Consider the following 27,430-nt stretch of genomic DNA (forward strand, 5'->3'; position numbering starts at 1 on the left):
AGTTAAATAAAACAATAAATCTATATGAATAACATTTTAGCAGTAATAACCATAGCTTATATTATCACTTACTATTGTGTTCATGTATTATGCATTTCATCTTTATAGTAATTTAATGAAGTACATATTACTATGCCTTCATTCTACACTCAAGGCAAATAAGACTTGGAGAATTTAGGAAACTTTCCAAAGGTCACACAGCAAAAAATTGGTGGAGTTTGCACTTGAACCCTGCAAGGCTCTGATCCACTGTTCACTATTCTGCACTGTTAAAGGAGATGAGAAAGAAGAAAGTACTTTCCAGAACAGAAACTGTTATTTCAATATAAGGTTCACCATTCTCTTTTCTTGCCTGGGTGTTGCCCTGATCTATGCATTTCTTTACTCAAGTGAGGCAATTTCCAGTACCTAGAGGCTAGGTTGTTTCTTTCCCAGTTACCAGCTTCAGGTCCTTGGGGGCTGGGGAGGGGCTTGAATGCTTAATACAATTGCAGCAATTGAAGGAACGGAGGATGTTTAACTAGAAGAAGCAAAGACTCAGGAAAGGAAATTTGAGCTTTCCTTGAATAAGTGAAGGATTTACTGGCACAAAAATAGACCTATAGATCAGCCTAACAGAATGGAGAGTCTAGAAATAGACTCGGCTATACATAATTACTTAATGTATGATCAGGGAAGCTTTTCAGAACAAGAGGAGAAGGGAATATAATTTTATAAGTGGTGCCATCATCTTTTGATAGCAATTTGGTGGAAAAAATGTAAGTCAGAAGTATGATAGGGAAAAAAGGATAAAATAGGCAGAGAGGGAGACGTTGGGACCTGAGGCCCCCAGAGGGGAAAAACAAGTATTTTAGAACAATGCTGGGAGGGTTTGACTACAACAAACTCCCTGGGGGGTAAGGTTCCTCTTAAGTATGCAACAGACACCATCTACTCCCCTCACAGGTTCCCCTCAGGAATTTGACAAAAGACCTAACTAAAAATAAGTAGTAGACCATAAAATGTATGACCCACAAGGAACTTAGACCATAGACCATAGACCATGCCTCATACAATGCAAATGAGCCAATCAAAAAGGAATGATTAGGCATTTAGAGTTACCCGCCCAATAAGGGTAGAACCTGAGAAGGAACAAAGGGTAAGGGAAGAGGGAGCCAACCAGAACCTTACAAAACAAAGTCCCTTGCCTACAGTCCGCAGGCTTTCACCTTCGAATGCCACCTCTCTGTAAAGAGAGCTTTCATACTGACCTTATGCTCAAATTCTTACTTTCTAATCTTATACCTTCATAAACTTTAGTCTGCTTCTCATCTTGTGTCTACCTCTTCATTCTTCGAAGCGGTGAGACAACGAATCCGGGGTATTGAGGTAAAAAAAAAAAATATCCTGCAACAGAACCACACTATGTACCATCTTTTAAAAAATCATTAACATTCGGAATAAACTGCTTAATATAAAAATATGTCAAAGAAAACTAATAGAAACTGAAGATACGCTAGACAAAATGTTAATAGCTATGTGTATCCATACACATAGCTTTATATGCTTTATATATAAAGCAAATTCCAATTATTTTTTTTAATTTTTTTTTCAACCTTTTTTATTTATTTTTGGGACAGAGAGAGACAGAGCATGAACGGGGGAGGGGCAGAGAGAGAGGGAGACACAGAATCGGAAACAGGCTCCAGGCTCCGAGCCATCAGCCCCAGAGCCTGACGCGGGGCTCGAACTCACGGACCGCGATATCGTGACCTGGCTGAAGTCGGACGCTTAACCGACTGCGCCACCCAGGCGCCCCGCAAACTCCAATTATTAAGGGAACCATTAGATGAATGATCAGAGTGTACATAGAAAATTCATACCAGCATAAACACAAATAGTAAACACAGAGAAACATGTTTAACCTATTTATTAAGGTCAAGTTAGACTTTCTAAGCAAAAGCAATGACAGAAACTATAAAAGATAAGATTGATAGATAGAACTACATAAATTCAAAGTTTAGGGAGTCTAAAAACACCAGAAAAAAATAGCAAATGTCAAGTGGAAGAAAAAATAGGCAACATAAATGTTTTTTAAATATTAAAGGTGCTTAAAAATAATTGGTTAAGAAGGGCGCTTGAGTGGCTCATTTGACTTTGGCTCAGGTCATGATCTCACTCACGGCTTGTGGGTTCGAGTGCCGCCTTGGGCTCTGTGCTGACAGCTCAGAGCCTGGAACCTGCTTCCAATTCTGTGTCTCCCTCTTTCTCCCTCCCTCTCTGCTTGTTCTCTCTCTGTCTCTCAAAAATAAATTTAAAAAAGCATTAAAAATTAAAAAAAAAATAAATGGTAAGAGAATTTGATAGAAAACTCAACAACCAACAAGAACAGAGTATGAACAGAGATGAAATCTCAGTGGCCAAGTCCAATCCTACAAATAATCAAGCACAGTAAAACTGCATGTTCCTGCAACCCACTTAAAAATAGAAATGAAGAAGCAGTAAACAGCAACACTTTTGATACCAGGGGTACCCATCTTAAAGAAAAATTCGAAGAGGAAAAAATTATACAAAGGGATATATTTATTACAGCTTTATTTAGTAATGGTAGAAACTCTAGTTTTAGGGAAATAGTAAATTATGGTATGTTGACTCAATGGAATATAAAAGCATAAGTACAAGTTTGAAACATGGCAAATTACTTATGATATGCTAAGTGCAAAAAGTGGGCATACAACATTGAATACACATTATAATTACAACTATTTACTGCAAAAAAATGAAGTATGTTGTTTTCCTCTTTTCGTCCTTACAAATCAATAAAAAGCGCAGACTATGTGCAGAAATCATACTATGTATCTATCTGGGCATGGGGATAAATAACAAATGCTTGCTTAGGGCTCCTGGGTGGCTCAATTGGTTAAGCATCCGACTTCAGCTCAGGTTGTGATCTCATGGTTCATGAGTCCGAGCTCTACGTTGGGCTCTGTGCTGACAGAGTGCAGCCTGCTTGGGATTCCCTCTCTCTCTCTCTCTCTCTCTCTCTCTGCCCCTCGTATATGCTCTCTCTCAAAATAAATAGATAAAATAAAAATAAAAATAAAAGAAGTTGCTTGCTTATTTCCCATAGAAACCAATGATCCAATGGGAGAGAAAAATAATTTGCACACATTTAGTTACAATGTATAATATGGAGCGATAAGGACATCCCTAAAAATGTAAAAGATTCTATGGTAGCACATTCATGCTGAATAGTGAAAGATCTCCTCTAGGTTACTATATTAACTCACATTAAAATATGAGAACTTGAAAAGATCTCTGTAAATTCTAATTAATCGTCCTTATTATAAAGTTGAGAAGGCTGAGGTGCAGAGAGAGAGAGTAAACAAATAGATCTTAGATCAATGCTTTCCTTTTCCAGATGAGAACCTGAGGCCTAGAGAAAACATAAGCTTCTTCTAAGAGTGTGGGGAATGTCTGTTTAAGATCTAGTTCCGGAGCCACATCTCCTGACCACAAATCCAATATTCTCTTCAAACGCAGCTTTCACCCAGAGTGCATCAACGAAAACAGAAGGTGACAGAAGAAACGGGCTACTTGTCTTTTAAAGAACTTTGAGGATAATGGAGGATACAGTGAGACCTCATCTCTGTCTCAGTAATTCAGGGGAGAGTCATGAGTTTACAAGCCCAGTCAGACACTTAGGAGGCTGTATATGCTTCTCCATTCCTTGTACCCTAGTCCTAGTTAGTCAGAAATTCTGCCTTGACTAACTCTATTTTATTTTAAACTCTACTGGTTTTTTTGTCAACAACTATGTAATTAGTCTTTCTGCAGTCTCTACCCTTCAAATTTATTCTTCACACTGTCACCATACTGTTATTACTAGAATAAATATCTGACCACTTCAAGCCTTCAGTGCTTCCCTGTTGCCTAAAAAGGATGTATAAATTCCTTCAAAGTACCCATAGAGGACACCATGATCTTGCTGGTGCCTTTCCTTCCGTTTTATCTCTCACTACTTTGGTCTTACACTTTGAGACTCATGCTCACACTGAATTTGCATTTTCAAAAATGTTTCAATATTTTATCAGATCTCTGTTAGCATAGTAGGCACTTACTGAATGGACAAATGAATGAATAAATGAGATAAAGGAAATTTAATAAAGACATTTCTTAATGACATTGATATCTTGGCTAATTAATCTTCTCTATCTATAAGCTCAGTGAGGTTGGGTATTGTGTTTGTCCTGCTCACTGCTGTATGCCCAATATTCAACAGCTGAATAAATGAATGAATGAATGGATGGATGAATAAAACTGCGTAACAGAGATTTGTATGGCTGTTATGGAAGGGCAGAGGAAACAACCATATTTGTGGGAATTAAGGAGAGCTTCACATGAGAAGCAATCTTTGCAATGGTTGGATAGGGATTGTCAGGTAGAAATAATAGACACATTGAGGTACAAAAGAACATGGCATGTTCACGGATCAAGAAATACTGGAAGACAGCTGGAAAGCTTCAGGTGGACAGGATAACCTAATGGAAAGAGTCAGACGGAGTTAGATTCAAATCCGAGAGTTAATTCTATTTGTGTGACTTCAATCAAGCTATCAAAGCTCTCATAGCTTTCATTTTATCTTAAACTGTAAAAATTGAAGATGAGATAATATAGAATACTGAAAATTGTATCGCTTAGGACAGGAGCTCTTCCACTTTCTTCCTCTCCCTTTACCCCCTCTCCTCTTCCTCTTAGTGTTAATTCTTTGGTTTAGCACAAGTATCTTGGCCTGCTCTAGTCACTAGGTAAGACTAAGGGCCTCTTTCAGATCTAAATCTAAAAACCGTTCCACAAGATGTTCTCTGTGGGCAACCAGCTCTTATCTGTATATCTCCCTTATCCTACTGCATACATCACGCTAATGCCAAATAAAATGTTTTGACTCCAACTCAGATTAAAATAAGAAGGGCCAAAGGAACAAGAAGGAATAAATTTGCTATCTGGTCTCTAAAGTTTTTTGCTCTTTTGCTGTCTGAAACCAAATAGTTTGGCCCCTATTTAACTCTCAATAGGGAGACTTTATAATTTATTGTCCAAAGAGCACACTGAGAGTGAAGGAAAGTGCTATTACTTCTACCAAGACAATAGGTATTATTCAGGACTATCTTAAGCAAATTGGGGTGTATTGTCACCCTGCCTCTCCAACTTTATCACCTATCAATCTCCTTTATTTCCTATGCTGCAGCGCTAGGGACTCTGTGGCCTTCTCTCATACACGCCACATTCATTCGTCCATTAAGGCCTTTGCATTAGTTTTCTCTCTCCTTAGAACGCTCTTCTTCCAAGATCTTTCATGGCTGACTTCTCACCATTCAAGTCACTGATCAAATGTCACCTTTTGAGTTCTTCTATTCAAACTATTAATACTGTTAATAGTAATTACTATTAATAAGTAACTATTAATAGCCTCTTCTCCAACGACTATCTCACTACTTTGTTTTATATTCTTTGTAGCCCGTAAGACTATCTGAACTTAGCTAAAGTATTCATTAATTTATATGATTATTTATTGATGGTCTTTTTTCACTATAGAATGTCAGCTCAAAGAGGGCAAGAACCTGGCCTGTCTTATTTATCACTCTTTGTATCTAGACCAGTCCCAGATACTAAGTAGGTACTTAATAGTCATAAAATGAGTATCTTAACTTTCTATAATTTTTAAACATAAACTTCCTTTCTTGATAGTGACAGTGATTTATAGTTACCATATGAATGTGTTCATTTCACACATCAGTGCAAATAGGTTGTATGCCAAATTGTTTGAAGGAAAGGTCAACTTTAAATTCCCCTATCTGCCTGCTCACGAACTCAATAAGGATATGTAACTCAGCAGAGTCCTTAATTATTTCCAACTTCAGGAAACAACTGAAATAAATAGCCTTAAGTCATATTAGGGCTACAGTGTCACTTAAAAAATGTTATTAATTGTGTTAGGTTTGAATCAGACAGTATCCTAGGACCAAGAGCAAAATGTGGGTTACCACTCAGGAAAATTACCTGATGCATACCATAGCTAAACCATCTATTCTTGGTATTCTGGATATTTAAAAATTATAAGTTGTTTTTCTCTGTGTTTCTAGAGTGCTTTTGGAGGTTTTTAGAAATCAAGATGGGGGCGCCTTGGTGGCTCAGTCAGTTAAACGTCAGACTCCTGGTTTCGGCTCAAGTCATGATCTCACAGTTTGTGGATTCAAGCCCCATGTCGGGCTCCATGATGGCAGCACGGAGCTTGCTTGGGATTCTCTCTCTCTGCCCCTCCCCTGCTCATGCTCTCTCTCTTTTTCTCAAAATAAATAAATATACTTTAAAAACTTTAAAAAAAAGCAAGATTGAACAGTGGAAAGCTCAGTTTTATTTGGTTTATTTGGTGTTTATTAGTCTTACAATTTGGGGCAGTTAACTAATGTTTCTGAGACTCGGCTTCCTCATCTGTAAAATTGTAAAAGTATTGATCTATATATTCCATTTGCATTCGGAAAAAGTTTTATAATAATACCAAACCATAGATGGATTCATTTAAAAAATCTTGATGCCAAATATAGTCAACCATTGGTGTTAATAGATTTAACATTTCAGAATTTGACTATTCTATTATGGGCCCATTAAATGAACCAATTTATAACTTTCTTGGAACATGAATGTGAGACATTCTTGGTGTACGGCTGGTGTGTAGGAATAAATCACCCAGCTAAGGCGTGATTCTCCCAAGCATCTACATCTCAGTGCAGTCCTCGAGATTCATTCTTCCACAGTAGGCTCTCTCTTAAGGGATTAAGAAACAAGACAAAAACTAAAAAGCTATGTTTCTTTGTAGAAAGTGTCTCCTTAAAAAACACACCTGCTCTACTGGGGAGGGAAGTGAGAAAGAGAAGTGAACTATATGTCAGAGAGACACTTTAGAGATATGCCAAGATATTGAGGCATATCCCTTCATCATGCCAGGTGTCTGAGACTAAGCAGAAAACAGTCCTCCTCAAACATTCCCAAAGAAAAGAATATTTATGGGAATTCTCAAAGGTCCACCTAAATGTCACTCTATTGAGGGGCACCTGGGTGGCTCAGTCAGTTGAGCATCCGACTTCAGCTCAGGTCATGATCTCATGGTTTTTGAGTTTGAGCCCTGCGTTGGGCTCAGTGCTGACAGCTCAGAGCCTGGAGCCTGATTCGGATTCTGTGTCTCCCTCTCTCTCTGCCTTTCCCCCAATTGTGCTTTGTCTGTCTCTCTCTCAAAAATAAATAAAATGTAAAAAAAAAAAAGAATTTAAATGCCACTCTTTGACAATGAGTAAAAAAGCAAAAAGAAACAGAAGTTTAAAGATAGTTTGGGGGAGCCTGGGTGGGGTCAGTTGGTTGAGTGTCAGACTTTGGCCCAGGTCATGATCTTGTGGTTTGCAAGTTCGAGCCCCACATTGGGCTCTGTGCTGACAGCTCAGAGCCTGCTTTTTTTCTCTCTGCCCCTCCCCAGCTTGTGCTTTGTCTCTATTTCTCTCAAAAATAAAAATAAAAAAATAAAAATAAAATAAAGGTAGTTTAATTTTATACTCAATATTTCAAGTTTCTAGCATATTAGTTATTAATGACTAGTGAAAAAAATAGCATCTTTGGTAATAGGCATCAAGCCCCTTCAACTGTCAATACTCTTCATGCCAGGAATTTAACTTAAGGAAGTGATCAGTTAGGTGCTCAAACATTTGGGCAAAAATGAAATTAGATGCCAACCTTCCAACTGATCACAAAATATATTCCGATGGATTAAAACCCAAATTAACACAATATGCACAAATCATGGTAAAAGATTGATAAATAAGACTACTACGAGATTAAAAACTATTTTTAAGACAAAATAAACCATGAATAAAGTTAAATAAGTAATATGCAAGGAGAAGATATCTGCAATGTACCTAATAACAAAGAATTTTTATTCAGAACATATGAAGTATTCCAAGTAATGAACGAGAAAAATACAAACAATACTATTAAATAATAGGTAGAGCATAAAACTAGATAATCAATAGAGAAGAAAATCTACATGGCTGTAGAATCTGTGCTGACAGCTCAGAGCCTGGAGCCTGCTTCAGGTTCTATATCTCCTTCTCTCTCTGGCCCTCCCCAACTCATGCTCTGTCTCTCAAAAATAAATAAATGTTAAAAAAATTAAATATATTTTTAAAATATGCTGATACCAATTGTTTGCAAAGAAGTATGAACTCTTTCTAATATACTATTTGTGGGAATATTAACTGGTACATCTTCTTTGGAGAACAATTTGGCAATATCTAATACAGCAGAAGGTGCATATAGAACATGATCTAGCAATTCTATTTCAACACATACGCCCTACAGAAACTCACACAAATATCCAAAGGGATATGTGAAAAAGACGCACATTGTAAGTTTTTAATAGCAAACACTGGAAAAAAAGTCAGAGCAACCTAAATGACCATAAAATAGGAAATGGATAGGTAATTGGAGGTATAGTCACATAATGAAGTACTGTATAGTAGTTAAAATGAATAAATGATATCACATGAATAAAAATTGCGATCTAAATTTTTTTTGAGAGGATAAGTAGGAGAATGACACACAGTATGATGTCATCTACTTAAATGTCAAAGAGCAAAGATGATACTATAGAGACATGTATTTAGTAAAAAGAATAAGCATATTCGTGAAGAAAATGCATGCTAAGTTCAATAGAATGTTTCTGAGGAAAAAGAGAGGTGAGTAGAACTAAGAAGAGAAATGAAGAGAATTTCAAAATATGAGAACATATTAATGGTTGTGAATTCTAGGCAGTAGGACAGTGGATACTTACTATATTATTATCTGAACTTTAATGTGTGAAATGTTTCACAATAAAAAAATAGTATGTTTTCTTTTAAAGCATTTGGAATTCATATTTCTGTCTAATTCTGATGTTTTCCTAAGGACTTTACATCACTGATGGTTAATTAATCAAATGGCTTGGGTGTCATTTATGATTTTGGATAATGTTTTCCTCCAACTCTTATCATAAAGACTAATCACATTCATTCAAAGGAAACATGTGGCAGAACGCTGAAGAGAAAATTGTGCCATCCTCTAAGAATTTTACCCATTTAAAGCAGGTCCATTTTCGGTTTAGGAAAAAATAGTTCTCTGATCAATGCTGCAGTGAATACAAGGAGGCATATATCCAATGGAACATCCACTGCTTTAACCACATCAAGGTAGTTTTGTGCTCTGTAATCACTTGCTTACTTGCCTGGCCCCACTAGATTCTTGGAACCCTTGGAAGAGGGGGACCCCTTCTTACTCATCAATGCCTAGGCCACATGGGCATCCAGTAAGTGTTTTGAAAAATGATTTAATACAATTTAAATTTCCATCTTGAATAGGGATATTGAAACACTGTTGTTTAACCACATTTGCAAGGCAACTTGAGAGGCTCTGAGAGACTCAAAGTTGGCACAAGCGTGACTCTTTGAGTCACCTGGTTTCTTGCCATTGTACTAAAACACACACAATGAGGCCGTAATGGCTTATAGTTGCTGCTGTTTTTGCTCCAGAATCCTATGCATGAGGATTGGAATAATTTCTTAAAGGCCTCTCTGAACACCCTCGTGAGATGGTGTAATAAAGTCCACTTAATAATAAATATGCATTTCTGTGCCAAAACGGAACACATCTTTGGCCAGCTATGGTTTCTTTCAGCTTATAGGCTCTGAAAGTGTATCTTAGGTCAGAAAGACTCAAAGAAGACACAGAGGAGGCTGCCAAACCACATACAAATTCTATTTAACAATCAGAAGTGTGGGATAGAACAAATGAGAAGACAATCTTCATTTTCCTTTTTTGAAACCTCTCATTTCTAATTCATTTTTTAAAATGTTACTGTATTAGGGGTGCCTGGGTGGTTCAGTCGCTTAAGCGTCCAACTTCTGCTCAGGTCATGATCTCGTGGTTCACAGATTCTAGCCCCGTGTCAGATTCTGTGCTGACAGCTTAGAGCCTGGAGCCTGCTTGCTCTTTCAGAGATTTGGAATGGAAGAGATTTGGTATCAATCCTTCATCAATAGTGGGTGCAGAGCTAACCTGCAGAGAAACCATCAATGGGGACAGACTCTGGATTCTAAATCTAGGGCCCAATTTATGCCAAAACAGACAGAATACCTATTTATATAATCTCAATGTCCTGTCTAAATGCCATCATTAGGGAACAAAAATTTACTCTGATTTCTAAAGAATGTGCAATTGTTAGAGACCATATTAGCATTAGCTTTGCTTCTTAATGAAAATTTAAAAAGTTTATGATCGACTTAAAGATAAAATTTGGTTTGTGGATTGCTAGAATGAAGTCTGGAAGTGGAAGAATGCATTCAATTATTTAAAAGGGTCTGTGAATACATATGAATGTTAGCCTTAGAAATGGAATAGTGTATCTTTCACATATCATTGTATTATTTTTTAAATGTGTGTCAATGCTATTGCTATCAATAATGTAAATTTTAAAGGTGAATTTTAAACATTATTGAATTCATAGTAGCTATTTGTCCCAATGTGTTCTTTCAAATCAACTAATAATGAAATTACAATTACTAGCCTTGGGAGTCTGAAAAACTTGGCATTACAGAGAAGTCCTAGAAGTATAAAGTAGTGGTAAAAAAGATGGGGAACACCTGGTACAAAGTGTAGACTAGAAGAAGCCTCAAAAGGCTTGAATTAAACCTCAACAGACTCCAATAGCAATTCCACAGGCTGGGAGTACTGCAGACCCTGCTGGCTGGTGAGGGTGTTTGGGGTGAGTCCCATGTTTTATTCTGACGAGTGTACCTATTTAGAACAATGTAAAGGGAGTGTCATTTTCTTGATTAACTTTTGGGCTGCATTCTTTTTTTTTTTTTTTTAATGTTTATTCATTTTTGAGAGAGAGTGTGAGCGGGGGAGGGGCAGAGAGAGAGGGAAACACAGAATCCCAAGCAGGCTCCAGGCTCTGAGCTGTCAGCACGGAGCCCGACACGGCTCGAAATCATGAACCACGAGATCATGACCTGAGCTGAAGTTGGACGTTTAACAGACTGAGCCATCCAGGTGCCCCTGAGCTGCATTCTTAAGAGACAAAAAAGAACAGACACTTGGCATATGTTTTCCATCTGAAGAATTGTACAGTTCTCTACACAGTTGCTCACTAACACAGTAGCTGACTTTCTTCTCCATCTCCTCACAAATAGTCATATTCCTATATGATCTACCTCCTAAACATCTGCCAAATTTGTGCAGGTCTCTGAAGCTGTGCTGTACCACTTTAGACCAAGCCAACATCACCTCTCACCTGGACAAATACAACTGCCTCCAAACTGGTCTCCCTGATTCATTCTCCAGAAGGATCATTTGAAAATTTAAGTCTGGTGATCAAGTCACTTCCTTTTTAAAATCCTTAATAGATTCTTACTGCTCTCATGATGCAGTAAAAAAAAACAAAAAAAAAACAAAAAAAAACAACTTTAAAAAAAAATCCCTTAACATTCCTTATAAGATTCATCACAACCTGGAACCTGGCTGTTTGCTACTAATTTTGCAGCCTCACTCCAGTTTCTTACCAGGTTCACTATCAAATCCAGCTCTTTGCACATGCTATTACCTGTGTGGGGAGCACTCCTTCTATACCTTTCCTGAACTGGCAAACTTCCACCCCTACTTAGATATCCAGCATAAATCTCACTCTGAGTCAGTCCAGGATTCCTTAGACTAAGTCTCTTTGTTATGCATACCCACAGGAGCATAATCTTCCCCCTTTTTTTCAGACTAATCAGTTTTTAATCACCCATTTGTCATGCCTTTCCATACCATAAGCTCCATGAGAGAGTCTATCTTTTTTTGCTTCCAAATTTTTTCAGTACAGGGTTTGGTACATAATAAGCACTCAATGTCTGTTAAACTGGATTAGTCAGTTACTGTTTGTTGAGCTGGATTAACTGTCATATTCTCATAGAAGAAACTTGTGAGCCCCAAAGAGACAACCTAAGAAATCCATTGAAAACTAATTTGCTCTTTCACACTCAAAATTCTTAGAACAAAATCTATCCTTCTTGTCATGACCCGTATCCCATTCTACTTGCATGCTTTCATCTGAATCTCAGCTATGAACCAGGCATTATGGTCCAGAGGATACAGAACCTTATCTTCTAAAGTTCACTAAAAAGTATTGAACACTTCCACGTTAATAACATCTTTTAACATAGTATCTTTTATGTAATCAAATATGCCTACCCTTTTAGAGTTTTTGGATTGCTTATTTCCCACTACATCTAGGTTACAAATACATCTCCTGGACTTTCTGCTAAGCCTTAAAAAAAATTGAAGTCTTTACTATATCTGGAATACATTTATATAGTGTGAGATGGATATTTCTATCTAGGTAGATATTTCTAAGTAGACAATCAGGTGTTTGTCTTAAATTAGTTCCCACTAAATTAAAATGGCACCCTTAGTGGTATTTCATAAAATCCCAAAGAAAATGAGCTGTCTCTGATTCTCTATTTTGTTCTCTGGTCTATTTGTCTACTCATATGCCTACACCATCTTAATTTGACTACAGTGTTTATATGTTCTAACATCTGGTAATGCAAGACTACTCTATTCTTTTTACATGGTATTCAAATTTGACATGATATTCAAATTTTACATGATATTTGAGGATCAGTGTTCAGATAAACTTTAAAACCAAGTTAAAAAAACTTAAATGATGCCTACAATAAAAAATCCTGTGGCATTACAATTATTATATATTACAAATACATGATGTCTATACCTTACCTTATATGATGTGTTCATATTGTCTTTTCATTTGTTGTTATCATATTTTCTGTTCTTCAATAAGATTTTATAGTTGTGCTCCCCAAGGCACTTTGCTTTTCTTAAAACTTTTAATCTTAAATATTTTATCATCTTGGTTGCTATTGTATATAGAATATTTTTTCCACTTTTCATTTCTGAATACTTTTTTGGTAGACTAAAATGAAAGAAGTTATTTGTTTTTATAATTTATCTCATGTCTAAACTCCTTATCAAACATTTATTGTTTTTTATTTTTACTTGAATCTTCCAACTTTCTCTATATACAGCCAGCAAAAAATAGTAATTTAATCTCTTTTCCAATATTGAATAAACAGCTTATTTCATTTTCTTATCATATTGCTTTTGCACAAATAAAGAACAATAGAAGTATTTAATCCTTTCTGAGACAAGGCGAGGTATAAATATATGGAGACAAATCTGTATCTATTCCTGAGAAAATGGCTCAATGCTAGATTTTTGCTGTATAACACTTATATGACTTTAAAATTATGATAAGAAAATGTATGAGATTTTCAGTAATAGTAGATAGAGCTGGAAGGCTGTTAGTAGAGACATACTAGCTAATCCTACTAATTCTACATATAATGAGACTAATGCCCATCAAGAGAAAGTGATTTAACCAAGATGAAAAGCTAGAAGCAAAGCCCAGGCTAGAATATGAAGATTTCTTGACCCCTTGGACAATGTTCTTTGTAAAAGACTTGGCGATTCTCACTGGATTTCCCTGGAATCTATTATTTGAAACACTTCAAAATAAGTCTTTCTGTCACATTTTCTTATAGCATCATGTATTTTTCTTCCAGTGTACTTAATCTTATTTGTAATGTTAAGCTATTTTGTGATTATTTATGTTTCTCTAACTAGACTCTGATCTCTATGAGGGCAAGGATTATGGTTATTTTAGTTCACCCTGCATGTCTACTGCTAGGCAAGTGACAGATATTCAATAGGTGTTTTTTGAAAGAATGAATACATTGATGAGTCAGAGAGATAGTACCTCATATAGAAACAATGTAATGAACATAAAAACGACAGGTGAGTAGTCACAAAGGGCACAGATCTGTTCTGGATCTTAGAGTTACCACTTACAAACCACATGGCTTTAGGCAAATTACTCAATCCCTGTACCAATTTATTCATCTAAAGTAGAGATAATACCGTCTCATTGGATTGCTATGAACATGGATGAGTAATATGCAAGTAAAGCAAAGAACCTGGCAGAGCCCTTTGTGTAGAGGCATGGGATATGCCAGGCACATTTACAAACACTGCACACTTCAAGAAGTATCTCCTTCTCTTCCCCCTTCCTTGCTGGGTAAACTGTGACATCATAAATGTGATGTGAACATCATCAAGTGTAGACTATGTTATTCACAACTTGTATGTTATACCCTACGAAATTGAGACCCATATTTATTTTCACATGAAGAAATGAAAACTCAGAAAAATTTAATTGATTTTTCCAGGACTTTGCATTGATGATGACTACAGCACAGCTGTGATGCCTAAAACACAGCTAATGCCACCTACTTTTATGGTCTTTCCATTATGTACTTCCATTTGTGTCCTGCTAAAGCAGCTTTTCCAACTGGGTTCTTCAGAAGGCAAGGAGATGGTGATAAGTGTAATTTAACATGAGTTCCCTGAGTAAACATTGGAAACATAAGGTCCAGCAAAGCTAAACAGACTCTGGGATCTTTACAAGAGGAACTCTCAGACTTACATCAATACACACATGCACTAGGAATATCTAAGAGTGGGATGCAGGAAGCATGAACTCCCTCAAAAAAAGTTTTCACAAAACTTTTTGTGGGGAAGTAACTATCAGTGTTTTGGAAATATTTCTTTAAGGAAACAAAGTTTGGGACTTCTGGGTGGCTATCAGTTAAGCGTCTGACTCTTGATTTCTGCTCAGGTCATGATCTCATGGTTTGTGAGTTCAGGCTCTGAGTTAGGTTCTGCCCTGACAGTGTGGAGCCTGCTTGGCATTCTCTCTCTCCCTCTCTCTTTACCCCTCCCCTCAAAATAAATAAGTAAACAAACAAACAAACAAAAGAATAGGAGGGGCATCTGGGTGGCTCAGTCCGTTAAGCATACGACTTCGGCTCAGGTCATGACCTCGCAGTCTGTGGGTTTGAGCCCTGCGTCAGGCTCTGTGCTGACAGCTCAGAGCCTGGAGCCTGCTTCAGATCTTGTGTCTCCCTCTCTCTCTGCCCCTCCCCCACTCATGCTCTGTCTCTCTCTGTCTCTCAAAAATAAACAGATGTTAAAAAATTTTTAAAAAAAGCATAAGAGGAGCATCTTAAAAAAGAAAGAAAGAAAGTTTAAAATGTCCTTACTACCAAATTTAAACCACCCTCCCTTTTAACTCTGCCACTTCATCTACAAGGAGGAAACTTTCAATAGGCCTTTCTTTTAATACCATCTCATAAGTACTGATTTGGTATAAAGCTATTTGCTCTGAAATATTTCGCTTAAAAATATAAAATGATCTATGATGGTACATTAAACTTACTGTATACATATCATGTATGCGTGTATAGGCATTGCTCCCTCACTCCTGCTTTGAGACCTGTTCTCTGCTCTTTGTCAATGTGCACCAGTGTGCACTTCTACAAACACTCAACAAACGAAGGCTCTGATACGCTACTCCTGATTCAAACATGTTCTACAACATTAATTGTGTGTACCACCAAGGCTTCCCTTCCTGCCATTTACTGGGTGTTACTTGATAGATATTTATTTGATGGACAACAGATGGACTAAGTGATAGCACTAGGCCTGACCAAAGAAATGACATCAGGGTGTCATGGGGATGTGTCACAGGCACTCTAAGCACCTTGGAGGAAAAGATGAAGGAAAAAGAGGATAGAGGGCAGAAGACAAGTAAACATTGACAGATGCTCTCTGACATTATTTATGAAGCACACCGTAGGTCATTGGTGTGGGAAAGACTGTTCATCAATTGAATGTTGGTCATTGGAAGCTTTGGGAACTTTAGCAGGAGGGACGTCTTAAATAAATGGAAGAGCTTTCCCAAATGGATGCAGAACACAGGTCTATGCTAGGACGTTGACTGAGTTAGAACAAACATGCTTAGAGCAGAACACTTACAACAGGAGACTAGGAGAAACAGTGGGATGCAGACTGAGGAGAATGGCAAGAGGGCAGGTGGAAGTCTGAAGAGGGAGGATTATTTACACTATGCTAAGCTCTTTTAGGTGGTATGTGTGTATACACCTGTACATATGCATATCTGTACATACACATACATATGGTCTTTGACATCCCTATAAAGTAAATATATTAATCCCATTTCACAAGTGAGAAAATGCGCCCCCCAAATTAATTAACACCAAAAGTCCTGACCAATTCTAGGAATGATCTAAGACTCCCCTACTATACAACAGACCCTCAGAATGATGTGTGACTTTTACAGATTTCAAAAGGAGAAAACGTTTCTCCTTTTTAACCACAGATTAGAAATATACTTGAATTTCCCTAGAAAATGAAGCAGGAAATATGGGGAGAATTGAGAAAAAGCTGAGATGAAAAATGGCTCTTAGAAGACCTAAAGACAGGGGCGCCTGGGTTGTTCAGTCAGTTAAGTGTCCGACTCTTGATTTCAGCACAGGTCATGATCTCACGGTGATGAGATCGAGCCCCACTTCTCTGCGCTGAACTTGGAGCCTGCTTTGGATTCTCTCCCTCTCTCTCTCTGCCCCTCCCTGGCTCGCGTGAACGTGAGCTTGCTCACTCTCTCTCAAAATAAATGAAGAAACATTTTAAAAAGAGAAGAACTAAAGACAATAATACCATTTTTGAAATCGTGTGTGTGTGTGCGCATGCAAGTGTGTGCATGTTCGTGCCTGTGTGCACACCCACACAGGCACAGACAGGCTGGAAACAAGTTTTCAGCTCGGTAGGTAAGAAGGATTGCTTTTCTTATCATAAAAGCCCTAGGAGAAAAGAATAAAAGAACAGATCACATAAGAGTCCTCCCACACATACACAAAACTGCAGATAGTACTGAACCCTATATATATTATGGTTTTTCCTATAGGAAAAATACCTATGATACATAAATACCTATGATAAAGTTTATCAGTTAAGCATAGTAAAAGATTAACAACAATAACTAATAATATACTAACAATATACTGTCATGAAAGTTATGTGAATGTGGTCTCCCTCTCTCTCTCTCAAAATATCTTATTGTCCTGTACTCATACTTCTTCTTCCTGTGATGATATGAGATGACACAATGCCTATGTGATGACATGAGGTGGGGTGAGTGACACAGGCATGTATGTGACTTAACATTAGGTTACTGCTGACCTTCTGATGAGTGTTCAAGAGGATCAAAAGTTTCTGCACCTGGGTTGACTGGGGGTAACTGAAACTAAGGAAAGTGAAACTACAGATAAAGGGAGACTACTATGCCTTGAAAAACAATTATGAAATGTATTCAATAAGGAAACAAATGTAAAAATGTGCTACCAGTTCCATATTCTGTTGGGCCCAATTATATACTGCTATTACATGGCAGGGGGATGACAGTAGATAAAAGGTATAATGGAAAGGAGATGCACTGAAAGAAAGAATAAGAAAAATGGGAAGGCTGAGGTCTCAGTGTAGGCATTTCTTCTAGAAATTCTCTTTTCTATGCATCCATGCCACTTTCTATTTTACCGACTTAGTAAATTGCATTTATCTGTCTTCCTCATTAGGCATAAATTCCTTGAAGGCTGGGACTGTATCTTATTTAATGTTGATTCCACAGTGACTACACAGTACTTGGCACGTATACTCCATGGATACTTGTTTTACAAGGTAGGCTAAGCACTGTTCAGTGTTCATTGCTTTTAAGAGCTCACTTCCTCGCTCAGACGTTCTACTACGAATGTTGGTTCTACTACAACTCAGAGACTAACGTGTTTCAGGATATTGATTTCTGATGGAGATAATGGTAATGACAATAATTGACAATAATAACTGTCATTTATTGCATTTTCTTTTTTTAGTGTTTATTTTTATTTTTGAGGGAGAGAGAAAGAGCATACACGTGAGCAGGGGATGGGCAGAAAGAGAGGGGGATAGAGGATCTGAAGTGGGCTCTGTGCTGACAGCAGAGAGCCCAATGGGGGACTCAAACTCACAAACCATGAGATCATAAGTTGAGCCCAGTATTGGATGCTTAACCGACTGAGCCACCCAGGTGCCCTGCATTTTTAATAATGAAGCATTATATCTTTACATATGTAGTCTTTCATTTTCTGTTCAAAAATCCTGTGATTACTATTTTAAGTGGAAACTGAGGCTGAGAGCTTGAACCACTTATTCAAGGTCTTTGAACTAATAAGCTAGTGGAACTGGGGGATTTTTATACCTAAGTGTGTCCAGCTTGAAAACTCTTATTTTTATTTCCTATCATAATTTCTTTTGAGTCAGTTAAAACCTTGGTGAGGGCTGAGGAATTTTCCTATTCACAAACGAAAGAGGAGTAAAGATTAAGTGGATGGTTTTGTCTTTCATAAACTCATAACACCACTTGCCAAAGAATTCTAACAAATAGAAGTTGTTAATTGAAAGTCTGACTTGCACAGCACTATTTGATGCATTAAAATAAAATACATTCATAAGCATATCAACTTCACTGATAATGCCTAATGAGCCTCCAATGAGACATTTCACTCACAATTTAAGATTCGGTTTCAGGGTGCCTAGGTGGTTCAGTCGGTTGAGCATCCAACTTCGGCTCAGGTCATGATCTCATGGTTCGTGGGTTCGAGCCCCACGTGAGGCTCAGCACTGACCATGTGGAGCCTGCTTGGGATTCTCTCTCTCTCTCCCCCTCTCTCTCTCTGCCCTTCCCCGCCTGCTCTCTCTCAAAATAAATTAAAAAAAACTTAAAAAAAAAGATTGGGTCTCAAGAAATCAGAAATAAACACACTCATCACAAATTAATAAAACCAATACAAAATATAAAACACCAGAGACTTCTGTAGCACCAGAGCCTAATATTTTAAGAAATTTTCAATTACAATAAAATATGAAACAACAGAAATATTAGGGTCTAGTTTTTTGAGTTAAAAAAAATCCACCCAGGCTCCAAAGCCCATTTAACATGTTAGTGATTTGCAAAAATCTATTTACATTCAGATCCTCAAAAGTTCAGAGCCTGGGGTGCCTGGGTGTCTCAGTCGGTTGGGCATCTGACTTTGGCTCAGGTCATGAACTTGCTTTCATGAGTTTGAGCCCCGTGTCAGGCTCTGTGCTGACAGCCCAGAGCCTGGAGCCTGCTTCGGATTCTGTGTCTCCCTTTCTCTCTGCCCCTCCCCTGCTTGCACTCTGTCTTTCCTTCTCTGTCTTAAAAATAAAGATTAAAAAAAAAAATTCAGAGCCTAAGAGATAATAAACAAAATCCAAACAAAGGAGATAAAAATATTTGAAGTGACAGATTTCTGTTGTCAGAAAAGTCCCTATATGAACAAGAATAAAGAAAATAAGAATTCATTCTATAGATCTGTAATAATAGCAAGTAAATGTAACTGCTATGTTAACACTTTGCCTGTTATGAGTGATACTTCATAAAATGAGAGCCTTATTTTCTATAAAAAGTTCAGCAATTATTTTATCAAATATATTGAGCTTGAAGGCCAGTTGATCAATGAGAGTCCTCCAAGTCTGAATTGTAATTTAGAACAAGAGGAAATAGATTGTTCACCTGAAAATAATCCAACAAATGGTTATAAAAGCAATGAATTGTCTTAAAAAAAAAAACAGTTGGGGGTTACACAGCAGTTCATCTGCGTTTGAAGTAGAGTGAAGTAAGGCGGTAGAGAAATCCAGAGAAAGCATAGGAATCATGACAAATTACCCAACTTGCATGCTTTAAGTTCGCTGATAAGGGTATAGAACATCTCTTTAATGTATTCACAGGCACCTTATTATTAAAGTGTCAAACCTCTGTGAGGATTCTTGAGTAACTTGCTATTCCATTTCTGTTTCATTCATTAAATAGTTTCTAAAGCACCCCCAAGTTCCCCATTTATGAAGTTCTCAATGAACCAGGCTGGGAGCAACTCAAACTATTTTGACTCACTTAAGAGAGCACATGTTACCATTAGAAACAAAATGTAAATGAGAAATGCACTATTGTGGTCCCTTCACCGTGTGAACATGTTAAAATAATTCCATAGCTCAAGGGACCCATGATCTAAGTAGTACACATAGCTACCATAGTCTGAGTTTAAATTCCCTCTTTGACTTATTAATACCAGTTCTTGTAGATAGGTACAAATAATTTATATTTTTACTTCTTAAGAGATAAAAATTATGCGTGGATTAAAATGAACTCTTGAAGGTATTATTATAGTGCTTTTATATCTTTAGTGAAAATAAATTATAAAATAATATTCAGTCCAGCTTTTCCTTTCAGTAACATAAGAATATTGAAAGCAATGTTAATTGTGCAATGTTTTTAGTCAAAACAATTTAATTTCTTAATGTAATTAATTAATAAGGTGCTTACAACTGATTCTCGGAACAGATATATAATTGACATATATTATAAAGTACTATAAAAGACATTGTACAAATATTGTGGAAATATTAAAAAGATCATTAAAATATACACCCTTGTAGACTATGCTTTCATATTGTAGATATCTCTTTAAAATGAAAATGTTCCTTGATATCCTATGTTTTTTATGTATTGGAGGGATGGATTAAGTAATTTATGTGGATCCCATTCAGTTCCTACACTGTATCAATTATGTGAATTAACCATTGGGAGAGGAGAAATATCAATCATGTATTAATTTGTGTACCATTGGATACTTCAGGAAAATTAATGCATTTATATCTACTAAATGTAACTGAGATGGACATTGTCAATTTCAACCTTAGACTAAACTGAATGTGATCCTTCTTTGAGAAGAGTCTTCCAATCTTTCTAAATAATTACTAATCTAAGGAGCATAGATATCACTCAGTACAAAGAAACAGATCTTTAGAAGGACATTAAAAGGTATTGCTCTCGTGAAGTAGGATAACATTTGTTTGCTATTGACATTATACTGTCATTTTATGAAACTCCTCAAGGAGGTCCTCAGCAATGTTTGTAATCCATACCTGTATGCAACCCCAACGGCAAACCTATAGCTTGCCCAGGACAACATTTCTAATCCAGTTATCCTATTGCAGAACGAGATTCACAGCACAGCAAATTGAAGCAGCTTGGCAGCTGCAGGTCTCTGCATAGGCTACCTGGTGTTCAGAATAGCCTGGGCACGACTATTTTCAGAGTGGGATAGTAAGACCAGGTAACATCTGACCCAAGAGTATTTGTTAGGGACAGACTCTATCCAAGACAGAGTTCATCCCAATTCAACAAAGGATTACCATGAGGGGAGGGGTTAAATTAAATGTTAATTGGTGACTGTGTTGAGATACTCACCTCCATGCTTCATCAAAAACTTCCAAGAGTATTTAACTTATCTTTCAAAGGAGAAAGAAGTAGACTGTCTTCCTCAAGCCTTCCCTAATGTCTCAGCTTTTTTTCAGGTAAGAATTCCTGGCACTTTCCCAAAGGGTGCATCTGTGGTGGCCTTGGTTATGTTTCTGAGGTCCTGGGAGATTTATATTTCTTCAAAAAGGAACAGGAGGGCCTGGATTATCTTTAAATGGCCCAGAGCTGTATTATCTGGGCATTCAGGAGAGAAAACGAGGGAGCAATAGAAAAATCAAGCGAGAGGGAAAGATAATATAAAAAGGAGGAAAGAGAAGAAGGCCCAGGTAGGCAGGTATCATTGCCTGCTTTGCAGTCCCAGTGCTGCAAGACCGAGAAGGAGGCTGTGCAAGGGCTTGCCAAGCCCTAAAGGCTTTGCAGGCGGCACTGCCGTCCTCTCTAGCGCCCACTTCAGGTTGAGCCGCTCAAGCACTCTTCCTTCGGTCTTCCGCCCCCCGCCCCCGCCCCTCCCCTTCTCTGCAGGTGGCTGCATCTGGAGGATTTCCAAGAAGGCTGGGGACAGTTAGGCATCTTGGATTTGGGTTCTGCCTTCTAGGAGCCAGGGGAGAGCTGGCAGGGCCCATTGTGTGTTTACACTGCAGTCGCCTCACTCCGCGAGGACCCAGACCCTGCAGCTGCAGCAGTTTTGGAAGATGTAAGACAGGCAGAAGAGTGAGGACGGCACCTGCAGTGTCTCTGGAGCCTGGAGTCCCTGAAGGATTAGAGCATGGAGGAGACGGAGATGGGTCTGGGCAGTCTTTGGACAGGAGCTTTGAGTGATGTGCCAGTTCTCTCAAAAAAAAAAAAAAAAAAATCCAAGGATTCCAAAGAAACTAACTGAGATGCAGAGGCAGCCAGGAAGGGCAGGTTACACAGTGAATAAGGTGGGTAGATGGTAGGTGAGGGGCAATAGAAAAGAGATAGAAAGAGACCTTGCAAGAAAGGAGAAATGATAATCGTGTGAAAAGGAACCTTGGGACTCTCTTGAAGATGTGCTGGGGACCAGACAATTATTTATTGAAAGACTTTAGCGATGTCACTGAAGATGCTAAAAGTATAGAGAGAAGGGAACATTTCCACTCAACATTACTCTGTAGTTGTTTATTTCATAGACTAGAAGTTAACTGACATTTCCCTAGCTCCCTAGCTTCTGGGCCTCAATGGCCTCATCTGTAAAACACAGGGTTTGAACTAGATACTTTAGAAGGTCTCTGTCTGGTACGTCTCTATGACTGGCAGCCCATGAGCCAGGGTATCTGATACTAAACACCTCTAAGATTTCGTACCAGATCCCCCATTCTTCCTGCACTACCCATTTATCAATGCAGTGTAAAAACTGCACGATTCATGAAGCACATTCCAACTCTTAGTGAGGACGAGGAGTATGGTTCAGTTATGACAGATGATTGATCCTTCTGCCCTGGGGTAAGGAAGAGAAGAACAGTGATTTACACCTTGGGTTTCCACGGAGAAGAATATTCTCGAATTTTTTATTTCAAATTTTATCCATGTAAAGAAATTGCAAATTCATTTGAGGAGCTCAAAATAGTTGGACTGACTAAAGGGCCAATGAGCCCTATAATGATCTGCCTTATTTGAAGGAAAATTTATTTCATTACAGAAACTGAATCTGCTTCTTCCATGGAAATCCATCCAGCTCACTGGCCATGCTCTTCGCTTGCCTGCCTGCCTCATGCCATTCTGCCAACTGCTTCAGTGCAGCATTTTCTGGAGTTATTAAACACCCAAGCTTAATGAGAGTGCACTTATGGGTGAAGTATTCAATGATGCAGGACCACCTCCCCATCACCACCACACGCAGTCTAGATGAAGTGGGGGTCAAATATGTTTTCACAAGAGTTTCATTTTTAATTTGTCTCAGCCTGAAATTCCTTTAAATTAAAAACAAAAATTAATATGGAGAAATACAACTCCTTTGCTCTTCTTGTCTTCAAGTGGGATGTGACACACAGATAGTATCCAGTTGTGTTTTCTACACCCACTAACATTTCCATTTCATTTTAGTCTCCAAAATATGGGCAGGAGCACAACTCTAGAAAAATGGATTCCCACTCTCGAATCTCACAGGGCACCGATCCATCCGTGCAGTGCTGAGTGCTCGCCCAGAACCTCACCATTTCCTCTGTCCCTCCACCGCCATTCACCAGTGCCCCCGGTTTCCACAGTGGGTTTGACCTTGCAAAGACCCTGCTTTAGTTCCTGGGCACGGAACAACCCATTTTAACTCAAAACACAAAACGACCTTTTCTCCTTTAAAGAAACACCACCGAATGTAACACATCTGGGCTTACATTTCTCAACCCCGCATTCCAGAATGGGAATACGGGGTGCAGAGGCAGGCAACTAGTTTGGGTCTGACAGCTTCCATTCAGAGAGGCTCTGGGTCTCAGACTCTGCTCAAGACAGACGGCTGACTATGTGGTTGAACATCTCCCCTTTTTTGCTCATTCACCATCATGACGAAGAATCAAAACCGAAAAATTATCTACTCATTTCTCAATACTGAGAGATGTGCTTCTTTTGCGCGTCGCTCCGTGGTTCTAAACACTAACACCCCGCTTGGAAACCAACCCCGGTTTCCACACCATCTCGTCTACTCAGTTTCACTTAGCAAACACCTTCACTGCTCTTCCCCGGTGAGAAAAATGGTGCACCAAGCTCACGGATGGCAGGTTGGTACTTGACTGCAGCCGCTCAATAGTTTTATCAGCAACCGGAAAACTTCACAATCGGTCAAACAGCTACTTAAATGTGTGTGAGGAAATCCGCTTATTTATAGACTTACACTAAAAAAGCACCTCTGTTTCACCTATCTTAAATCTAGCTTCAGACAAACCCCCAAACACGCCGCATATAAACACTCCTCCTTCCCCCACCCCCATCATCCCCAAAGATCCCCCTTTGACTAACAACACATTCAGATGGCCAGCCTTAACCAAAGCAACTGTCACCAGGCATTTGGACGCTCTATGCAAAGTATGTGACAATAGCCAAAGCATCTCTCAGACAATTGGCTGTACTACACATGCAGAAAAGCAACGAAGATTGCATTTTCCACTTACAGTTATAGCGCTGCGCACGGTCACTTAATGAAAATAATAAAACTCAACAGTTCTTTATATATATGTATAATTCAGATAAACGGTTAAGCCGTCTCTGTGTGTGGTTCTCTCGCGCTCTTTTTTTCTCTGGAGCTGTAGGCTGCTTAAATCCCTCTTGGATCGCGCCTCGCAAGCCCAGCCGCCGCCGCAACAAGCTCGGGTAAGTCTCTGCTGCAGATTGGGAATCCCATAGAAAACCTAGGGTCCCTGGAGCTGGCTGCGCAGGCGCGCGAGCCGCCGCCTCTCGAGGCACCCCCTCCCCTCTCCCCTCCTCCCTCTTCCTCCAGCTCCGCAGCCCCAGCGTGGAGAGAGCTGTGGAGCCGGTGACCAAAAGCAGCCTGGCGTTGGCGCATGCTCAGTTGGAGGGGCTCGGAGTTCCCGCGGATGGATTCCAGGTCTCCAGATTTTAGCAGAAACTCAAAAGGAAAGTACGGAGGAAAAGGGAGCTAGGCTACCGGAGCAGCCTCCACCTGGACAGGCGGTAGGGAGAGCAAGTTGGGCTCACCACGCCCCGCTGTTATGGAGTCTGGTGGTGAAGGCGAAGGCCAGAAATGGGACACTTGGAGCCTGCTTTTCCCAAGGCTCTCAGCCAAGGCTCCCAGGGGACCCCCGACCGACCCTTTGTCGGTCTGTAAGATGACAGAGAAAACTGCAGAAATCCTTTTCTCCAAAGGAAGTATGTCCCCAGAGCTAGCTGTGACCATACCTACCCGGCCCCTGTGAAGGAATAGTTACGGTGGGCACTTTCCGTGGGCCATTGCATCCTAGGGTCTTATGCTGTGAGGACAGTCCTATCCAGGGCGGGTAGAGAAATGTGTGTTGAAGGGAGCTGGTTCCGAGACTCCTTGCCCTGTATGACCTTGGACAAATCATGCTAACCATCAACAAACATTTAACAAGCGCCTTCAGTATGCAGTTAATAAATATTTATTGACTATGCTCGGGGAGGGGGTGGTAGATGGGAGGGAACAAACCATCCTTGGAATCGAGGATTAAGGGCTTGGACCAAGCGATATTATAGTGCCCCCTTTTGTGTCCATTAAGGATGCATGTGTTTGCTAGCCCTCCCCCGCTCCCCACTGTCCTGCCAAAGCCTAGAAGACTTGGCAAGGAGTAGTGTCCAGTAAATGTTTGGTCGCCTCCCTACCAGGAAAGCAAAAATTCCCAGATGTTTCCAACCTGATCAGTTTTCCTCAAGTGTGTATGTTTGCACATTAATTCATTCGTTCATTCAAAAATTATGCATTAACCAACTACTTAGTATTAGCCACTTCTTTGGGGATACATGAAGCGAATAAAACCCCATCCTGAGGTTTACATTCAGGAGGGAGTTTTATTTTCAAGAGGGGAGGCAGTTCTGGAGGCACAGTGAAGATCCAAGTTCTCCTTAAATAGAGACCTTTACAATTTCACACACCTTACCACGTTCAGGAAAACTGCAGTGTTACTTAATCTTTTGGTTCTGAGGACACCAAGAGCATCTCTCGTGGCAAAAGAGCTCGAGACAGACAAATCTCCGTTGCCAGGAGGGAGCTGCTCCTGGCTGCCAAGTCGGGGAGTCCAGCTGGGAATAACTTGAGGCCACTTAGAGAAGACCAGGAGAAACTCCGCCCCACCAGTGCCAGGTGAGGACCCCCAGTAGTGACACCTGAGCCACAGCCTGACGCTCAAAGCCGACCTGGCCGCCCCAGAGCCCAGGAACGCGCTTTCTTGGGCCAGTCGCCTTCGGCAGTTTGCGCGGAGAGGGGAAAGCTAGCGGGACTCTCGGGACACCGCTCCAAGAAGTCCCTTCCCGTCGGGGCTCTTCCGCGGGGTGCTGGCGACCGCGGAAACCCGGAGCGCGGAGTCGCGCGGAGCAGGGCGCGCGCCCGGGCGCGCTGCGGCAACTGAGCACGTTGTGAGTCTGGCGAGCGCCAGCTCCGCGCTCCCGGCCCGCAGTGCGCACTGCGCAGCGGGACCGGCCGAGAGGTTCCGTCAGTTGCTTGGGATGGGGTGGGGGCAAAAGTCAGCTCTGGATGAGTCGTTCTGGTTGGCTTCGGAGACATCTCCAAAGCTTTCAGAGTAATTTCTCATCTTTTGTCGATTTCCCCTACTAAAGCGTTTTACGCTGGGCTCTCTGGTTTCTCTCTCGAGAACAGCCTCAGCACTGCAATCTGCATCAGCCAAAGGAAGGGGTCAGGATGCCATTTCTCGGCGTGAAAGAGACAGGCCTATTGATTGCGCCCTGGCGATCTCTTTCGCGGCATTGTTCGGGTTTAGATAAGTTACTTTCAAGTTGTGTTTAGGAAGAAACGAACCACTGATACTTCAAACCTTGTTCTGTTGTAGGGGAGATTTGATTTAGATGCATGCGCTTTTGTGAAGCAGCTTTTGTCTAATTGGGCGGACAGAATTTTTAAAAAGTTTTATTTGCACTGAAGCGTCGTTTGGCGTCCTAAGGCGATATCTTGATTTTTAATCTCCAGCTATTTTGCAGCTTTATTTTCTTAAGCTCTAATGTTTTGTTGTTGTTAACTTTTTTTTTTTTTTTTTTTTTTGAGATGCCCTTTGGTCGAGTTTTATATGCAGCATGAAATCACAGTAAGGGAAGCAAATTCTAAAAGACACCAAAGGGATATTGTTTAAATTACAGAAATCAATTCCCCTTTTTAGGATAGTGGAATGAACTTGAAAAGAAGAATGGCAGACATTAAAAAAATAAGAGAACCCTCTGTTTCTTTAGGCATTTGCAGATGTTTCTGGTGACCACAGAGGAGCAGAGGTGCCTGGTCCCCCGCTCAGGCGTAGAAGGGACAGGAATACCACACTCTGCTGAGTAAAGAATGCCATTGCCATCAAGCTACAGCGGTTGTTCTATTAAAGTCTCCTCCGCAACACTGGATGGCAACACTGGATGGATAGCGGCGTCAGCTTTCAT

General features: G+C 39.6%; 1 protein-coding gene across 1 annotated transcript in view; it reads right to left on the minus strand.

Moving 5' to 3' along the window:
- The window catches only part of VSNL1 (visinin like 1), a 96,451-nt gene extending 71,740 nt beyond the window's left edge, over positions 1-24,711 (minus strand). The window contains exon 1 of the mRNA XM_049652493.1: positions 24,475-24,711. The gene's annotated coding sequence lies outside the window, so the exon portion shown is untranslated. The remainder of the gene's footprint in view (positions 1-24,474) is intronic.
- Between the last annotated feature and the right edge of the window lie 2,719 nt (positions 24,712-27,430).

The sequence above is a fragment of the Panthera uncia genome (assembly GCF_023721935.1).
Source record: "Panthera uncia isolate 11264 chromosome A3 unlocalized genomic scaffold, Puncia_PCG_1.0 HiC_scaffold_12, whole genome shotgun sequence".
Lineage (NCBI taxonomy): Eukaryota > Metazoa > Chordata > Mammalia > Carnivora > Felidae > Panthera > Panthera uncia.